Source organism: Lactuca serriola, chromosome 6, assembly GCF_051521515.1.
Source record: "Lactuca serriola cultivar US96UC23 chromosome 6, Lser_US96UC23_V15, whole genome shotgun sequence".
Taxonomy (NCBI): Eukaryota; Viridiplantae; Streptophyta; class Magnoliopsida; order Asterales; family Asteraceae; genus Lactuca; species Lactuca serriola.
Window position 1 is genome coordinate 18,882,112 of NC_136413.1, and position 9,304 is coordinate 18,891,415.

Consider the following 9,304-nt stretch of genomic DNA (forward strand, 5'->3'; position numbering starts at 1 on the left):
ACTCGTTGTTGTTCAGGGAGTTCAGCAACACGAAGCCACCAGAGTTTGATGGGACGCAAGATCCGATTGCAGCGATGAGATGGGTATCTGACATTAAGGGGTGTTTCTATAAATGCTCGTGCCCGGAGCACTTGAGGTTTCGGTTTGCGCTGAACCATCTTTGCCTGGGGGCGAAGGACTGGTGGAAGTTCGCGACAGCACACTGTTATCCAGCAGAGCTTGCTGCGGTGACCTGGGAGAGGTTCACCACCATGTTTCGTGATGAGTACATTCCCTCGGTGGAACAGGATCGGTTGGCATAGGAGTTTTTGACCCTCAAGCAGGGTACGAAGTCTGTTTCGGTTATTACCAGGATGTTTCATGAGAGGGCGATGTTCTGCCCTGAACATGTGTCTACTGAGCAGGCACGTATGAGCCGTTATTTGAGTATTTTGAGGAGAGATATTCGGGAGTTTGTGGCGAACTCCTCGTACCGGACATTTTCCGAGCTTCAGAAAAATGCCCAGAAGAGGGAGATCGAGCTAGAGACTCAGGCTAGGGAGGAGGCGGAATCTCAGGGGAGGGATCGGCGACCGACACAGTCCCAGCCGGCAGCCAAGCGGGCCAAGCCCACTGATTCCAGAGCAGGGAACCAGAAGAGCCGCACTTGTGGAAAGTGCGACAAGGGTCATGATGGAGTTTGTAGAGCTGGATCTTACTACAAGTGTGGCAAGGAGGGGCATATGGCCAAGGATTGCCCCAAGGGGTTTGCGGTGTGTTTTCACTGCAACTAGACCGGACACCGGAAGGCCGAGTGTCCGCTACTGCGAGGATCAGCACAGGGAGCTTCTCAGGGGTCTGCCCTTGCTGCTGTTAGAGCTTCTAATAGTCGTTCGGTGAAGACCGAGACGCCGAAGGCTCGGGGGAGAGCCTTCCAGTTGACTGCGGAAAAGGTCCGCGCAGCGCCCGATGTCGTGGCTGGTATGTATTCTTTCATGTATTTATTTTAATGTTTGAGGTTTTGTGCTTATATTATGATATGCGTAGGTACTTTTCTTGTGAGTTCTGTACCTGCTTTGGTGTTATTTGACTCGGGTGCGAGTCGGTCTTTTATATCGTTGGCTTTTAGTCAGCACATCAGTATTAGTCGAGAGGCATTGAGTCGACCTCTGAGAGTCTCCATCGCTGATGAGAGAGCAGTGTATGCCACGGAGGTGATTCGAGGATGTGTACTCGAGATTTTCGGTGTAGGGTTTCCTATTGATTTGGTCCCGATTGTGATGGGGGACGTCTGTGTCATCGTAGGCATAGATTGGTTGAGCAGATTTGGAGCAGTTATCGATTGCGAGCGGCAGCTGGTGACTATATGAGACCCAAGTGGGGGAGTTTTTATGGTGTACGGCGAGGGTACCCGTCCCGATTCAGCGTTTTGTTCGGCTGCTAGAGCGAGGCATAGTCTACAGCAGGGCTGTAGTAGTTTTGTAGCGTATGTTATGGATAAGAGAGTTGGTGCAGGGAGGCCGAGTACGGTTGAGGAGGTTCCGATAGTGCGTGAATTCCCGGATGTCTTTCCCGAAGAGTTACTGGGTGTGCCTCCCAAGAGGCAGGTTGAGTTTCGCATTGATTTGATTCCAGGGGCAACACCTATTGCCAAGGCGCCCTATCGCCTTGCACCTCCAGAGATGCATGAGTTATCCTCGCAGCTTCAGGAGCTGCTGGGGAAGGGGTTTATATGGCCGAGCAGCTCGCCGTGGGGAGCACCGATCCTTTTTGTGAAGAAAAAGGATGGTTCGCACCGAATGTGCATAGATTATCGAGAGCTGAACAAGTTAACGGTCAAGAACCGTTATCCTTTGCCGAGGATCGACGATTTGTTCGATCAGCTGCAGGGAGCGTCTTGGTTTTCCAAGATTGATTTGAGATCTGGATATCATCAGATGAGGGTGCGCGAGGAGGATATCCAGAAGACCGCATTTAGGACTCGTTATGGGCATTACGAGTTCGTGGTGATGCCATTCAGACTCACCAATGCGCCTGCAGCGTTCATGGATCTCATGAACAGGGTATGCAGACCGATGCTGGATCGATCAGTGATTGTGTTCATTGACGACATTTTGGTGTATTCGAGATCCAGGGAGCAACATGAGGAGCATTTGCGAGAAATCCTCAGTATGCTGAGATCGGAGAGGCTTTACACCAAATTCTCCAAGTGCAATTTTTGGTTACGATAGGTGCAGTTCCTTGGTCACCTCGTTAACCAAAAGGGGATTTTGGTCGATCCGGCCAAGATCGAGGCGGTGATGAGTTGGGAAGTGCCGAAATATCCTTCTGAGATCAGAAGTTTTCTAGGGTTGGCAGGCTATTATCGGAGGTTCATCAGGGATTTCTCCAAGATTGCTGTTCCTCTCACCAGGTTGACCCGGAAGGGTGTAGTGCTCAGCTGGGGCCCAGAGCAGTAGGCCTCATTTGAGACTCTTTGCCAGAGATTGTGCGAAGCCCCGATGTTGGCTCTTCCAGAGGGAATGGAGGACTTCATGGTGTATTGTGGCGCATCGATATCTGGGTTGGGCGTGGTGTTGATGCAGAGGGGGCATGTGATCGCGTACGCATCAAGGCAGCTGAAGCCCCATGAGGCAAGGTATCCCACCCACGATCTAAATTTGGGGGCTGTGGTGTTCGCCCTAAAGATTTGGCGCCATTATTTGTATGGGGTTCGGTGTACGATATACACGGACCACAAGAGTTTGAAGTATTTGATGGATTAGCCAAACCTGAACATGTGTCAGAGGAGATGATTGGACGTAGTAAAAGATTACGACTGCGAGATCCTTTACCACCCGGGTAAGGCTAATGTTGTAGCCGATGCATTAAGTCCAAGCGCGGAGAGCGCCCCGATGTGAGATGTTTGTTTGAGATTGACCGTGATGGCTCCAGTGTTGGATACCATTAGTGGGGCCCAGGCTGAGGCCGTGAGATCAGAAAACCAGAAGAGAGAACGAGTTGTCGGGTTGGTATTAGAGTTCATTACCGATAGCCGGGGGCTTATGACATTCCAGGGTCGTATCTGGGTACCGTTTGTGGGCGGGACGCGTACCATTTTGATGGAAGAGGCTCATCGATCGAAGTTCTCGATCCATCCTGGGGCCACTAAGATGTATTTGGACCTAAAGAGAGAGTATTGGCGGCCCTGTATGAAGAGGGATGTCGCGTGGTTTGTTGAGAGGTGCTTAAGCTGTCGTAAGGTTAAGGCCGAGCACCAGAGACCGCATGGTAAGTTGCAGCCGTTGGAGGTTCCCGAGTGGAAGTGGGAACAGATTACCATGGATTTTATCACCAAATTGTCGAGGACTACTAAGGGAGTCGATGCAATTTGGGTGATTGTGGACAAGTTGACGAAGAGCGCCCACTTCCTTGTTATTAGTGAGAGCTCTTCCGCTGAGAGGTTGGCAGAGTTGTACGTGAGAGAGGTGGTATCACAGCATGGAATACCAATCTCGATCGTCTCAGATCGAGATGTGCATTTCACTTCCAGATTCTGGAAGAAATTTCATGAGCAATTGGGTACGAGGCTGCATTTTAGTACCACATACCACCCACAGACTGACGGGCAAAGCGAGCGGACGATTCAGACGCTCGAGGACATGCTTCGGGCATGTGTATTGGACTTCGGAGGGAGTTGGGACACGTACCTACCTTTGGCAGAATTTTCATATAACAACAGCCATCATTCGAGCATCGGTATGTCGCCATTTGAGCTGTTGTATGGGAGGAGGTGTCGGACTCCCATCTGCTGGGGAGAGGTAGGGCAACGTGTGATGGGTAGTACGGAGATACTACTTCAGACGATGGATCAGATTCAGCAGGTCAGACAGAGGTTGTTGACCGCTCAGAGTCGCCAGAAGAGTTATGCGGATAGGCGTCGGTCCGAGCTTGAGTTTCAGGTCAGAGATTTTGTGCTCCTAAAGGTATCTCCTTGGAAAGGAGTGATCCGATTCAGGAAGAGGGGCAAGCTAGTGCCCCGGTATATTGGTCCGTTTAGAGTGATAGCGAGGGTGGGCAGGGTAGCATATCGTTTGGAGCTACCTGAGGAGTTGGGGCAGATTCATGACACTTTCCACATGTCACAGTTGCGGAAGTGTATAGTCAATGAGTCGGCAGTGGTGCCATTAAAGGATATTCAGGTGGATGCGAGTCTGAATTATGCTGAGAGACCGGTGGTGATCAGGGATCGGAAGATCAAGGTTTTGAGGAACAAGGAAGTGCCTCTGGTTTTGGTTCAGTGGCAATATCGGAAAGGGTCCGAGATGACTTGGGAGTCAGAGTCGGAGATGCGTGAGCAGCATCCAGAGTTGTTTCCAGAATGAGACTTCGAGGGCGAAGACTGATTCAAGTGGGGGAGAATTGTAACATCCGGATTTCCAAGTATATTATTTTTTTAAAGTAATTTTGGAGTTTGTGGAGGAACTCGGCGAGTTGGAGCCAAGACTCGCCGAGTAGGGTCACGGATGTTCATCCGGGTTCACGTCCGGACTCGGCGAGTCCATTTATGGACTCGGCGAGTCCACGCTGTTTAGTGAAACCCTAATCCCCCGGGTTTGGAGCCTATTTAAGGGCACTTATAGCCTCCCATTGCGGCTACCAGTCCCTTGAGAGAACCCTAAGTGAGCCAAATCGCTGTGAGGAAGAAGAAGTCACTTTTGATCCTTGTTCCTTTGGTTTAGCAAGAAGGAGGTGACCAAGAGCAAAGAGGAGGTGCGATTCTAGTAGTTCCAGAGTTCAGAGACTTCATTTTGAGGTAATAGTTCGAACCTCCTTCAGTTTTGGTGTTGATCATTAGAGTTAGGGTTTTCTAACCCCTTTGGAGAGTGATTATGTGGAGCAAATGGTCCCTCTTCGAGTTTGTGCCTTGGATCTGGACTCAAAGAGGTCCAGAGACCTTAACCCTTGGAGCTTTATGGATCAGTTTGGGGTTATTGGACTTAGGTTGCCCTTTTTGGGACTAAATCTCCTTTTGATGCCTTGTTGTTGTTATACAAGCATCAAGTTTCGGACTTTACGTGACATTCATGCTTGGGAAGGCCAAATCTATGGTTTACGGAAACAGATCTGACCTCAGGAGGCTAGGAGAGTTTGTGCATGGCATGAACTCGCCGATTTGTTCTTGGGACTCGGCGAGTAGGGTTAGGGTTTCACGTAAATTGCTCAGTGAGTAGACTTGCCGAGTTGGGGGCTGACTCAGTGAGTCAGAAGGGGGTTAGAGGACTGGAGTTCAAGGCGGTACTCGCCGAGTTGTTCTTGAGACTCGGCGAGTTGAGTCGGGGTGGCCCTGCGATTCATGCCTGGTATGACTCGTCGAGCATAGGGAGGGACTGGGCGTGCCAAACGGGACAAAGTGTTAGAGAACATGTGTGAACTCGCCGAGTCACCAGGGTGCACTCGGCGAGTAAGGTCAAAGTGTGACCGTTGACTTTTATTGACTTTTAGGGTTTGGTCAACAATGGAGTACTTGTGTCGAGAGGGGGGTAAAATAGTCTTTTACCCTTCTGAGGGTGCCAATGGCAGGTTGAGTCTAGTCTCGAGAGTTATATTTATAAGAGTATTTACTTTATGTGAATAGGCGGAGACTAGGCAATATTTCCACCGAGTCAGAGATTTACCGAGATGCCTGAGGTGAGTCTTCTCACTATACTTTACCTTGAGTAGGTAATCGGAGTTATGTGATACAGTGTTTGTATGCTATATTTGTGTTATGTGTTGCACTGCATTATTCTATGTGATTTATGCTGTGCATGTTTACAGAGTTAGAACCGGAAGGTTCACAGAGATAGAACCTGAGGGTTCACAGAGTTTGGGTGCATGGACCCACAAAGTTATAGCCTCGAGTGGCTAATATGTGTTATATATGGTATTTTGGGGAACTCACTAAGCTTTGTGCTTACAGTGTTTCATGTTATGTGTTTCAGGTACTAGTGAGGATCGCGGGAAGGCGCCGACTTGATCAGTACACACACGGGATTTTTATGTTATGAGATCTTGGGATTGATATATGTTATAAATTAAGTTTTAAACAATGATGTTTTTATAAATAATGAATGAATTATGTTTTTATAAAAATGCGAAAAATTGTTTTGAAATTTACGGTGTTACAATGTGGAGGGTGATTTTTAGTGAAAACCCTATTTTCCGGGTCTTGGACCCTATTTAAGGAACATTAAGGCTTAGGTTTCAGCCTCTATCTTCCTTCCAACCTCAAAACCCTAACCCTATCCTTCATTGAAGTTGTGAGCTCATTCTTGGTGCATTTTGGTGATTTTAAAAAGAGAAGGAAACTTTTGGTGAGGTGGTTTTGTGGAAAGCATCGTTACTCTAGCTAAGCTCATCGCTTGGACCTTCGTGAGTGCCCAAGAGTCAACCTTTTTTTGCCATGTTGTTATATGTATTGTTTTATCCCCTTCTTCCATGATTTAGATGGACTTAAGTGATGGGATCTCATAAAGTTCGCAACTTTATGAATCTATAGGTCAATGTGAGCAAGTAGTGTCTTGGAACTGGACTATAATCAAGTTTTGATGTCATGCATGGGATTTTAGTCATTAAACCCTATTTTTGCCCTAAAGTGGAAAAGGGGTGTTATGGACATGCAATTCCATAAAGCCACAAACTTTAAGGTCACTTTAGAGTGTCAAACCATTCTAGAAAATTTAGAGGTGCAACTCTAAGGATTTGGTGCTTAATGATAATCTTGATGCATTAAGTTGCCATTAGTGGTTTGGTTTGGGAGTTTGGCTTATGGAAGGGTTTGAGGGATAAAGCTGGAAACTTTACCATCAAGACCATGGGAAGGACCAGATCTGAGCCATGATGGTTTTGGTAGTTGAAGGAAAAAGGACTTAATGGTTTAAGTTGTCCAGAAGCATCACACAGCGTGGTGATTTGATCCAGACCCATATGTTTTGGCGATTTGCGACCACGACGTGGCAAAGGAGGCCACAACGTGGTGGCTAGTCGGGTTCACTTTTGATTTTGGTCTGGATTTTGACCAAAGTTTAACCTAAGGGTATTTAGGGTATTGTGATATGTATTATGAGTTGTGGTCACTATATTTATAAAGGTGACCAGTAGAGTCGATTTCGGAGCAACGTTTTGTTTTGGTTTCTCATATGTTTATGAGGTAAGACTTCTCTCTGTATCCATGGGTCGAAGGCAACAATGTTGAACCATTATTGTGTTATTTAGGGTGATAGTTGTTATGTGGCTCATATGAGTTTGTATGATGGGTTGAAATAAATCTGAGTGTGAGGCCCACTATTGCATGTTTGGATTGAAAGATACCTTTGGGCAGGGCCCAAGTATGTTGATCAGGTTGATATACACCCCAAGGTGGGGCCCATATGTGTATATCGGATTGGTTTATACCCCAATGTTAAGCACAATTGTATGTTTTGGTATGTGGTACTTTTGGGAACTCACTAAGCTTTGTGCTTACATCTTACGCTTATGGTTTCAGGTAATTCCGATTCAAAAGGGAAGGGCCCGACGTGATGGCACAACATCATTCCCTCATGATTTTCGGATTTTGAATCATTGTACTTTGATGTTTTGAATATTACATTAATAGTGGTTTTTGGAAAAATTAATGAATGAAGTTGATAGCCTTTGAATGAAAAGGTTTCATCACTGTTTTGGGACTGTTACAATGATGTTCTGGTGAATCTGTGTTGGGAATCAGTTACATCTTTCAGATATATAGGAACTATTGCAGTTATAATATTTTCACGTAAATCATAATTTCATTATATATATATATATATATATATATATATATATATATATATATATTACATGCATACAATGGGTGTAACCTAAAAGGATTATATCAAATACGATACATGGTTATCAAATATCATATCAAAATATCAGAGTAAAACTCCCAGGCTGCAGACTGTGGTGTGTGTCATGCAATCATCCTGAGTTATTCCCTTTGCTACCGGAAGTACCTGAAACCAAAACCAAAACTGTAAGCACGAAGCTTAGTGATCTCCCCCAAACTACCACATACCATACAAAGCACATATAACAAATAACATAACTTTGGGGCTACTCCCAACTGCATCGGGACTAATCCCGACATCGGCTTACCCGAAATCGGACTCCTGTCCGACATTGGGCTCACCCCAACATCCGACTGTATCGGGCATTGGGCTCACCCTGATACATACATAACATAAACACATAATTTGCATCGGGCTTGCCCCGACATCGGACCAAAGCCCGGAAAAAATAACAAACACATAAACTAGCATACATCGGGCTTGCCCCAAAATACATGACATGGCATAATGAGTAACATACATCGGGCTTGCCCAAGCATCAGGCTTACCCCGGAACACTTACCACATAACATATAACATAATCACATATACAACATCGAGCTTGCCCGACATCGGACCAAAGTTCGGGACACATAACACATAGCACATATACATGCATGAATCACAAAGACATCAAGCATACTTAACTACTTCTCGGGACCGCCCCGGCATCGAACCAAAGTACGAAAACATATAAACCGCATCGGGCTAACCCCAACATCAGGCTCGCCCCGACATACTCTACTACTTAAACAGGCTGACATTGGTGCCTTAGACCCGTTCCTACTGGAGGAAAAACTCACCTTGTGTGACTGACTGTTGCAACTCTGGGTGAGGAATCTTTGTCTGCTGCTCCGGCGACTCTCCGGCTATAAATTTCCATAAAGTTACTTAGTCAGAAATTGATAACTACTCTTAGGGTAAAATGACCATTTTACCCCTGGCTAAAGTCAACATCCTGGTCAAAGTCAACACCCACTTGACCTCACTCGCTGAGTTGACCAACTCGTGGAGTCCCTATTCTTTCATTTGTTCCCAACCCCGACTCTACTCGTCGAGTCTAGCAAGAACTCGACGAGTTTCCTTTAAACATAACATCAAGACTATCTTCATCTGGCTCGCCGAGTTCATCCTTGAACTCATCGAGTTCATCTTCATCATATGAGTGTGACTAGTCTGTGACTCGCCGAGTTGTATGAACAACTCGTCGAGTCCATCTTCATGGGTTGGGAGATTGCCTGGGACTCGCCGAGTGTGTTCATCCACTCACTGAGTCCTATGGTTTCCAGGTCCATAACTACGTTTATTTTGTTGAGTCCCCCTTCTGGACTCATCTAGATCCCTTATAGACTCAACTAGATCCCTTCGAATCAGAAAAGGTTGGGAAATCAAACCCCCGACTCGTCGAGTCCCATGAACGACTCGCCGAGTCAACTAATGCCCATGCCCATAAC